Source organism: Microcebus murinus, chromosome 2, assembly GCF_040939455.1.
Source record: "Microcebus murinus isolate Inina chromosome 2, M.murinus_Inina_mat1.0, whole genome shotgun sequence".
NCBI classification, from domain to species: domain Eukaryota; kingdom Metazoa; phylum Chordata; class Mammalia; order Primates; family Cheirogaleidae; genus Microcebus; species Microcebus murinus.
In genome coordinates, this window is record NC_134105.1 from 116,748,511 (window position 1) to 116,758,847 (window position 10,337).

General features: G+C 39.3%; 1 long non-coding RNA gene across 1 annotated transcript; it reads left to right on the forward strand.

Annotated features, from left to right (window-relative positions):
* The first annotated feature begins 4,357 nt into the window (after window positions 1-4,357).
* LOC142861036 (uncharacterized) lies at window positions 4,358-7,338 on the forward strand. The gene is made up of 2 exons (XR_012912472.1): window positions 4,358-4,436; window positions 6,673-7,338. It is a non-coding gene; the product is annotated as an uncharacterized LOC142861036 (long non-coding RNA).
* The last annotated feature ends 2,999 nt before the right edge of the window (window positions 7,339-10,337 follow it).

Genomic DNA, 10,337 nt, shown 5'->3' on the forward strand with positions numbered 1-10,337 from the left:
CTATATAGTTTGTTAATGAAATATGATCTATATTACTAGAATTGGGATAGGGGATATCCCAAGTGGGGAAAGTTCATTCTAGGAAAACTGTGGCAACCGATGTCGCTGAGGCATTTCGGCAGGGGACAGCCTCTAACCGTTTAGAAAACATGCAGGCCCAAGTGCCTAGGTTTGTGCTTTTGGAACTTGGATAAAATCTGTTTGCCATAAAGAAAGGGCCTGGAGGGAGCTGATTCCCTTCCTTGCTGCACCTGTATAGATCTTCTAGGGTTATGTTACGAGATAAGTGGCAACTGCTTGGTCCCAATAAAAGCTAAAGGACCCAAACTACTGTTTGTTTAATATATCCCACATTTTGCCCTTTCCATGATGAATCATTCTGTCCAAATGATCTACAAATACATGAGAGACAGACTTAGGATCTACCAAGCAGCCACATTGGTGTTTCCAGAGTTCATCTGAGTATACTGGGCATCTGACTTTTTCCCATCCAATTCTTTCTGAGTTGGAAGCTGTTCTTTGGGCCATGTACATTTCTTTTATTATTTTCTTGGGAATCACCCTAAAGACATTGTTTCCCTCAAGGGAGAGCGAATAGTCCCACCAGGGGTCTAGAGCCTTGAAATGGAACCCAGGAGACACAGTCCCAAAGATTGGAAACCACTGGATTTCTTTGGTGGTTGGGGAAGAGATTGCTAATTTAGCATGTTTATCAACCAGTTTATTTCCATGGGCCTCATCTGAGTTTTTTGTGCTTTCAATTTCAACTCTAGCGATCTGGTGGGGTAATAACAATGCCTCTAGAAGTTCTGTTATTTGGGGTCCATTTTTGACTGGTATATCCGCTGTTGTCATGAATCTTCTCTGTTTCCACAACATACTGAAATGCCCAAAGGCATAGTGGCTATCAGTATAAATGTTAACCTTCCTTCCCTCTGCTCTTGTGCAAGCCCAAGTAAGAACAATCAACTGGGCCACCTGGGCTGATTTAATAGTTGGCAGGGCTTGATATTCAAGAGGTTTATGTTGTTCAATGATGGCATGTCCAGTCTAGGAGGTCCCGGCCTCCCTCTGAAGACATGAGCCATTAACATAAAGAATGAGGTCAAGTTGGAGGAGGGTTTTTTCCTGATAAATCTAGCCTAGGACAAGATACTGATCTAGTGTTAGCAACACAATCATGGGGTGTCCTGTCACTGGGTAAATGTGGCAGGCTCAAGATTTTGACAGTGATGTGTGGTGACGTGTGTGTGAGAGAGTAGTAAACTTTCATAAGAGGTAAGTCAAGACATGGAAAAGTCTTGTGTGTTTTCATTAAGCAATAGGGTCTGCACAGCATGAGGAACACATATGTCAAACAGGTAACCTAATACTGAACTGAAGTAGCTTAGACAAGTTTAGCATTTGTGGCCATGGCTCAGAGGCAGGGGAGATATGCTTTAGCTATTGGGTTTAAGGCCAAACTATGATATCCCAGAGGCCTTTGGTGCTCATTATGCTTCTGGGATAACACTCCAAGGGCATGACGCTGTCTTTCTTGCAAAATCAAGGAAAAAGGCGGGACATAATTGGGAAATCCAAGAGTGGATGTGAAAGTAGAGTGCCCTTAAGGTTCTTGAAAGCATCTTTGGATAGTGGGTTCCAGACTACTTACTGGGTCTAGGATGATGCCCTGGTTATGGGAAAGAGGGGTCAGGCAATCATAGAGAAACTAGCTATCTACATTCTGTCATATCTCACAAGACCCTACAAAACCTCTCAGTTGCTATTTTGTTCCAGGGGGAGGAAATGTTAAATAGTCGAGGCTCAATCTGTGGAGATAGTTTTACCTGGGATTGAAATATTGTGATGCATATACCAGACAGAGTAAGCATATTTGAATTTTGTCTCTACCCACCTTGCATCCTTTCCTTGCTAATGTCTTAAGAAGGTGTTCAGTATCAAAAAGGAAGTTGTCACAAATGTCAGAACATAGAAGGAGGTCACGTACATATTAGATTAAAGTGGGAGGCTCTTGGGAATTTTAAGTCCCTCAAATTGGTACTTAGGACCTCAATATCCTTGGGGTATAACAGGCCAAGTATGTTGTTGGTTTTCCCAGTTGAAAGTAAATAAATATTGAGATTCTTTATGGAGGGGAATACTGAAAAATGTGGAGCACATATGAACGACTGTGAAATATCAATTGTTGGAAGGGATAGCAGACAGGATAGCGCTGGGATAAAGCACCATGAGAAGTTTAGGTTTGGCAACTTTACTGTTAGATCTCAGATCCTGGACTAACTGGTATTTTTTCCCATCGCATTTTTAATGACCAAATGGGAGTAATGTATGGATTAGATGTGGGGACTAGAGACATTTTGTTTAATAAACCTTGGATTATCAAGCAGATTCCTTCAAGTCCTTTCTGGTTTGAAGTGATACTGGGGAAGGGGCATGGAAGGGTCTAGTTCTACCACAAGGGGTTCTACATCCTAAATGGGTCCAATATTGGTGGAGAGTTTCACCCATAAGAAAGAAGGAATTCTGTCTAATAGTTTATTTAAATTCTTAGTTAAATAAGTGCTAGATTGAAGGGTCCAAAGGAGCTCAGGGAAGTCAAAGTTGTTAGGAGACATAGAGGTGAAAAGGAGGATTCAGGGACCCATAGGAGTCCTTTGAAGGCATAGTGAATTTTTATACCCCAATTCATGAGAAGATTCCTTCTTACTAGGTTTACTGCAATAGTCGAGCTGAGAAAGAATTGTGTCAAGCTTTAAGAAGTCCCCTAGAAATATTGAGAGGTTGAGATAAAAGCAATTCATGAGGTAAATTGTCTAGACCCACCATTGGCAAAGTTTGGTGACTCTGAGGAAGGGGGACAGGAAATGAGATGGTGTTAAGGGTAGAATGTCTTGCCCCAGTATCTATGAGAAACATGGTGTGGTGCCCTTCAACTTGTTGGGTTATTTCCCTTTCTGAGCTTAGTGGTAGTTGAGGGATTGAGCATTTACTTCCCTGGAGAGGAGTCAGTAATTCTCTGTTGAGGAGTGGATTTGTGCTTTTCCCCTCCTCTTGAAGGCTGGATAATTCTGGGCCCAGCGTCTTTTTTCCTTAAATATATGCAAGTGTCCAGATCAGTGGGAGCCCTTGATTTTGAAGCATATCATGAGTTATATTTTTCAGGTTTTCCAACTATTTAATTGCAATGCCATAAGTTTGCATTGGGTGTTTTCCAATTTTTTTTTTGAAATACTATCTTTATAATGCTGGGCTAATGTCTGGAACTCAGATATGTTTGTGTTTTGCCAATTAATATTATTTTTCTATAATGTGTCACAGAGCTCTGATCTAAGATAAATTACAAAGTTTTTGGCAAGAGAAGAAATTGTTTGAGAAGTCAGTTCCAACTCGGAATGCTCTTTCCATGTTGTTCCTAATCACTAGCGATGGTTTGCCATCCCAGTGTTGTTTATAGTTCTGGATACATGCCCGATCAGTTTTGGTGGGAGAATATGATGGATAGTTGCTAGTAATTTTTCTCTTACTTCTTTCAGTGTCTGATGGGAGTCAGGGGTTAGTATAAGACCCCTGAAGGTCTTTAGAGACGGTGGTTCATTTGGCCTTTTCAAACAAAAGGGAGCTATCTCCAGGCCCACCCAGTAGGTGGATAAATTGATATAAATTGTGGAATCTGGAAAGTATGCTCCTAGATTATTTCTGAATTTTTCGGTAAACCTTTCCCTTTCATTTGGGGGCTCCGGAAAGTTCTTGGTGATAGTGTGCTTTAAATATTCTGTCTTCTGTTGGCCTCCCTTGAGAATGGGCACTGGCCTCACTCTGGTTTCACGTGCAGGAGCTGAGGGCCCAGTGAGCCTCATGGTTACATGTAGTTGAGGGGCTGGAGGACATTCTGGGGGAGAAGGAAAGAAAGGAGAGCTGGGAGGGAAATATGGGGGTGCTGTGTGGAGCTTTAGGAGGTTTATGAGGTCATAAAATTTTTTCCGAAGGCGTTATTTAAGAGCCTCAATAGTTTGAGTGAACTTTGAGGTATTTCGCCATTTTTGGCTTCTTTGTACCAAGTGAGATAAGTGAACCATTGTGCAGCCAAAGATTTTGTTCCTTCTTCCTCTAGGACTTCCCTTGGATAAATTCGGGAATATCCCAGGAGCCTCAGAAGGGTCACTGTAGCTCAGGGTTTTGGTAAAGTTCTGTCAGTGGGAGAGAAAGCGGACAGTGTCAGGGCCCTAGTGGGGAAGCTCATGGTCAGCTGAGGCCTGACAAGGGACTTTCCAGTAGGCTGAGAAATCCCCGGGGGAAGAAGCAGGAAAGCAGAGAGAACAGAACTGAGAGTCCTCACAAAGAGCCAGAAGAATACCTTTCAGCCCAGGGCCAGGCCCAGGAGTCAGGGAATGGAGCCCCACTCCAAAAAAAGAGCCAGGAAGAAAGACTCCCAGGTAAGTAGGGATCTTCCAAATGCAGAAGCCTGGGCTTTAATCAGGCTTCAGCGAGTATACTTAGAATCTTAAGAATCAAAGTCTGCGCTCACTGTGCTTCAATGGGCATGTATGTGGAGCACCGGGTTTTGGAGCTGGACTCACCCCCAGCTACCCAGATGAGCAAGCAGACCTGAGACTGCGGCGTTGGTGTGCACAGGGGGGACTGGTTGCCCTTTCTGAGGGTTCAGTGTTGGTTCTAATCCAGATCTGAGTTGTGGCACCAAAACCCATTAAGGAAAAGCAGAGCCAGACAGAAGCTGAAGCATTGAAAACAGATTTTGCTCAGCATTGTTACAATAGGGGGAAAGAGATCTCTGTATAAAACTGGGCTCGATTCCAAATATAGCTGGGAGAATGGGAATTTATAGCCAAGGAGCAGGGTGGGGGTCAGTGGATGGAAACTTACTAAGAGGAAGCTTCTGGGGTTAGGGAAGGTTGTGGCTCAAAGGACTTGGCAGGACTCTTGTGGAAGGCAGGCCAGTATGATCAGGTACAAAGGGAGGAGGAGGAGGAGGAATTTGGTCAGATATTAAAGGTGATCAGATATAGAGATTCTTTCTAAGGTGACTTAGGATTTTTGCCCAAACTGGGACAGAGAGAGAAACCCAAGGTTGAGCCTAGTAGAGCGGAGGGCTCGGGGCACCTACTGAAGTTGACCAAGTGTGGGGGGAGTGGGGGTGTCTTATCACCACTACAGTTTTTTCCTTAGTATTCAAAGATCAAACCAAAGTTATTGCACAGAATCATACCACTTCTCAACAATAATACATAGATGTGTTTGATAAGTGCTTCATATGCTGCTCTTCATGTACTGCAAAACATTAAGTGTTATAGTTTTAATCCTATCTGCATATGATATTATGACAACTACATTTTTCATGACAATTTTTAACTGCTTTATTGAGGTATAATTTACATACCATAAATGTCACTGATTTTAAGTGTACAATTCAATGGTTTTTAGTAAGTTTATAAAGTTGTGCAAGCATCATCATGATGCAATATTAGAATATTTCCCCAACCCCCCAAATCATTCATTCTTTAAGCAATCATTTTTATAATAGCATAATTTTTATTTCCAAAGGTACCACGAGAGTCTTAAAAGTATGCACTATAACCTAGAAGCTATCTGGCACACAACAAAAATAACAAAGACAAGGCAATATTTCTGAGCACATAGTGAGTTCAGATGTTTTTTGAGAGTAGCCCATAGTGTTTAGAACAGTTTTAGGCACAGAACAGATACATATTTGTTAAAGTTATATTGAATTAAAAATTGTGTTTCATGTATGGAAATAAAATATTTTCTATTAATCCTATAATAAAATCTCTTTATAATCTTGTTGGCACAAGTTTTGTCAAAATGCTAAAATCAACACATAAAAACCAATAATCTCAATCTTTCCTTCCTCTCTGTCAGTAACTGAGTGGATATTTGAATTCAATTCTTTCTGAATCCAGAACTTATATTCCTTCCACTGTGACATAGGAAGAATTTAGGAGAATGGGCTTTGGAATCAAATAGGACTAAGTTAAAATTCTGACTCTATGATTTGCTTGCTGTGTGACATTGAGCTAATTACATAACTTTTCTAAACTTCATTTTCTGCATCTATAAAATGAGAATATCACTGACCTCCTAGAGTTGTTATAGAGGGTAAATAGATATTATCATTTAAAGCATGTAGCTGATACTGGTAGTATCAGCAAGTTGATATCATTGTCTCAGCAAGAAAATAACATTTTATTTTTTAGTAAGAGTCTATCACAGCACTATACCATGTAAAAGAGTGGCTCAATTGTTTTCTGAGTTGAAACTCATGCCCACCACAATTCTTTAGAAGAAAATATTTTCTTCTCAAGGGAGGAAAACAATTGTATCATCAAAGCTCACTGTAACCTCAAACTCCTAGGCTCTGAGCCTAATCTTTAATAAGTGGGTTAGAGAAATGAAATCCCCAAGCTTCACAAATTTCTATACTAGGCTAATGATTATTAACCTAGTATATATTTATAGATTATGAGGGCAAGAGGGCAGCAGTAGAAGAGCAAACTGTCATGTCATATATTTGACATGCCATTGAAGGATTTTAGGCAGGGGAGTAAAAAAATACTGATTTATAGGCGTGGCAACATAATAACACTTTGCATCTTACAGAACATTAATTTTTATATGATTGTGAATTATTTCTAGATGTAAAGTTCAGCTTGCTCAAGACATCTCCTGAAGGCTGGCCTCCCAGAAGAAGAACTGACCTCTGTTAAAGTTCCATGTAAACTGCTATGGCCTGGTTTTTGAGGCACTCAATCCTAGTCAACCACAGGCTTGGCCCCTAGGCTCCCCGGCATGCCAGGGGTAGAGCTGTGGCTTCCTCAGCTGTGAACCCTGATCAGGCAAAGCCTGCAGCCAGCTCACTACATCACATAGCTGCAGCCACTTGCCTAGGACCATGGCTTTCTGATTATGGCAGGGGAAGGACTGTTGCTCCCCAAATCAAAAAATGAAGCTGGAGTCAAAGTTCTGCAATGTCACACTGTCATTTTGTCCTGGTCCCTGATCAAGCCAAAATGTGAGCCTTACCTAATCATGCAGCTTAAAATCTCCCCAACTCAAGGGTGAGGGGTGCTCCCCCAGAACAGAAAACCCAGACCCGACAGGTGGCTATGCTCTGCTGAATGAATAGGTAACAGGAAACTTGTACCTGCTACTTACAGGTTTTTGTGTATTTTATTCAACAAGCATTGCTCCAGGAGGTCTGGTGTGGATGACGTTTGCCCATTTGCCTTTGTTTGCATGATTATTTCGTACGAGCAACTGTTATTAATGTACAAAGACTAATAAAATGAGTATACTTGCACCCACTGCTTGGTTGAAGATTTAAACATTGCTAATACTGTCAAAGACCCCTGGCATTCCATTCCAGATACGTCTTCTCCATATCTCTCAGGATTGATCAGTATTCTGTGTTCACTCTTCCCTTAAAATCATACTATTTAGTTTTATATGTGTTTGGACTTTATATACCTAGTAACATACAGTAAATATACTTTGGCAATTTGCTTTTCACACAACATTGTGTTTCTGAAATTCATCGGTGTTTACAGGGATCACAGTGGTTGTCAAGCACGCAAGACAAGGCAAGGCTAAGGCCTGATTCAGCCAGTGAAATATGATGAGCTATTTTTAGATTAAGTGTGTTACTTCCATAGAGAGTGAAATAAAGAGCAGCCAAAGATGCCAGGTAACAAGTTTCCTGCCCAACACATCCCAAATTATGATACTTAAAACAAAAGGGATTGGATGACTACGATATCAGTTGTGGGATACTCCATTACTAATTAGCAATTCTGGACTAGCGCTAAGTGTTTTTATAGTCTGTAGCTATACTTTGCAAAAAGGTATATTGTAGCTGTAGCTATACCTTGGTATATAGATATAGCGATAGCTATACCTATATAGCTATATACCTATATAGTTATAGCTACATAGCTATAACTATATATATAGCTATAACTATATAGCTATAACTATATAGCTATAACTATAGCTATATAGCTATACCTTAAAATAAAAGGTATATCTATAGTCTGTAGCTATACCTTGCAAAAAGGTATTCGCATCAGTGCCTGGGAAGTGATAAGACAGCTGGGGGATAGACAGGGAGGTGAGTGGGAGATGGCCTCACCAGCCACTTATCCTCTTGTGTTCTGAGAAGAACACTAGGCATTCTGCCAAGACTCAGACTAGCTGTGGTTCAGTCCTAGGGGGGCATATGTGAATACCCGCAAGGGCACCGATGCCTAAGGGCAGAGAAATCTCCAGTAGAAGTTTATTAATTTTCATTGCTGTGTCTTGGTTTTGTATTCTATAAACAGCTGTTATTTGTCAATTTTAACGTTGTTGGACATCTGGGTTGCTATAGTGTGTTTGTTTGTTTACATGGTATTGCAAACAAAGCTATTTTTTAAATTCTTATACATCTTTCCGGGTGCAGATGTGTAAGAACTATTTTAGGATATATGTATATGCCTAAGAATGGAATTGTATGATCTAGGATACAGACATAATTAATTCTATAAGATAATGTAAAATTGTTTTGCTAAATGCTTGTATCAGCTTTCACTAAAATACACAGTATAATGATTTCTTCTGTTCCATATCCTCACAAACACTTATTTCAGGCCTTAATTTTTTGCCAATCACATGGTATATTTTATTTCGATAAAAACTGGTATATCCCAGATGATCAATGAGTTAAGCATTTTTTAAATGTTTAATTTGCATTTGTATTTACTTCTCTGTGAAATATCTGATAGTGCCTCTTCTCTATTTTTCTATAGGGTTGTTTGTAACATTTTTGTTTATTTGTAGGAACTATTCATATATTTTGTATACTAATTTCTGATTGATTATTGATGCTACAAATATTTCTTATCCATTTGTTGGTTGGCTTTTCACTTTATAGTTTCTTTTCATGAACAAAATTTTATTATTCTAATTTTAATTTAGTCAAATTAATTACTTTTACTTTATGGGTTTTTTTTTTTTTTGCATTTTTAAAAAAGTATGTATTTTTACCCTGGTATCATAAAGATGTTTTCCCATAACACGTTCAAAGAATTTTAGAATTTTGCTTTTCACATTTAAGTCCTCAATCTGCCTGGGGTAGGTTTGTGTATGATGTTAGTGAGCAAGGGATCCAGCTGTGCCAACACCAGGGCCATTATTGAAAATATCTTTTCTCAATTGTAATGCTATCTCTGTCTTATATTAACTTAACCGCATATCAATAGATTTGCTTGGGGTCTCCGCCTGTATGATGGTTTATTAATCTTTGTTCCTATCCCTGTGCTAATAACACACCATATTAATTTTCTTCTTCCTGAAGCAGATTCTTTGTCACGCTTCCAGTGAGCATTGATGAGTGGTAAATTGCCTCTTTGTTTGAAAATATCTTTATTTCATTCTCTTTGCTGAATTTCAATTTAAAGTATTGTAGTATTGTGAGATTTTAATTTGATAAGTATTTTATTTTGAGTGAATGTTCCCAAATATTTAGCTTATCATACTATTGATTGAGGAAGCTTTCTGTATAGTTTTGTTTTCTTTTTCTTCCTTACTTCGAAGTCTCTTTCCATGATAATTTATTTTTTAACAGTAGTTACCCCTTTGCCAAAGGATCCCCTGTGAAAAGGCGAACCAACATGGATAAATTCAGAGTTTCTACCTTCTCTTGCTGAAGTCGTATTTCTTTCTTCTACATTCATTGTTTTCCTTTCCTGCCTGGAAATTAGGTGCCCGTGGTAAACTTGAGATCTCTATCAGAACCTCATTCACTCAGTATGAATTCGACCAAGAATGGTGTAAGGTGGTAGCAAATAGAGCATTTCAGCTGTAAGAGAAAAATTATAGGCATAAGGAAACAAATGCAATGAGCCAGAAACCAGTTCAGGCTATACCAATATGAGAAATAGTCACAAAATCCAATGTGACCCAGAGAGATAAACACAATTTGACAAAGACATTTTGTATAAACCAATCAGTCTTTCACCCCACTCAGGTATTAAGGGTCTGAAATGTAGAGATCTTAGAATGCTTAATAATTCTGTCTAAACATAAATAATTAATGTTCATTTTATAGTAGAGGAAAATTAGTTTTATAAAAACCGAGACATTTGCCAATACCAATTGTCAGATAAGCGATACTGAGTAGCTGGAGTCAATGGTTGCCAGTCTTTCTCCTAGGACCAAACATCCTGATCTGTTCAGCACAGGAGGCATTATGAAAACATTATCAAGAAGTTGGGGTTAAGAACAAGCCTCCTGTTAGATGTATTGACTATTACAAGTGCAAAAAG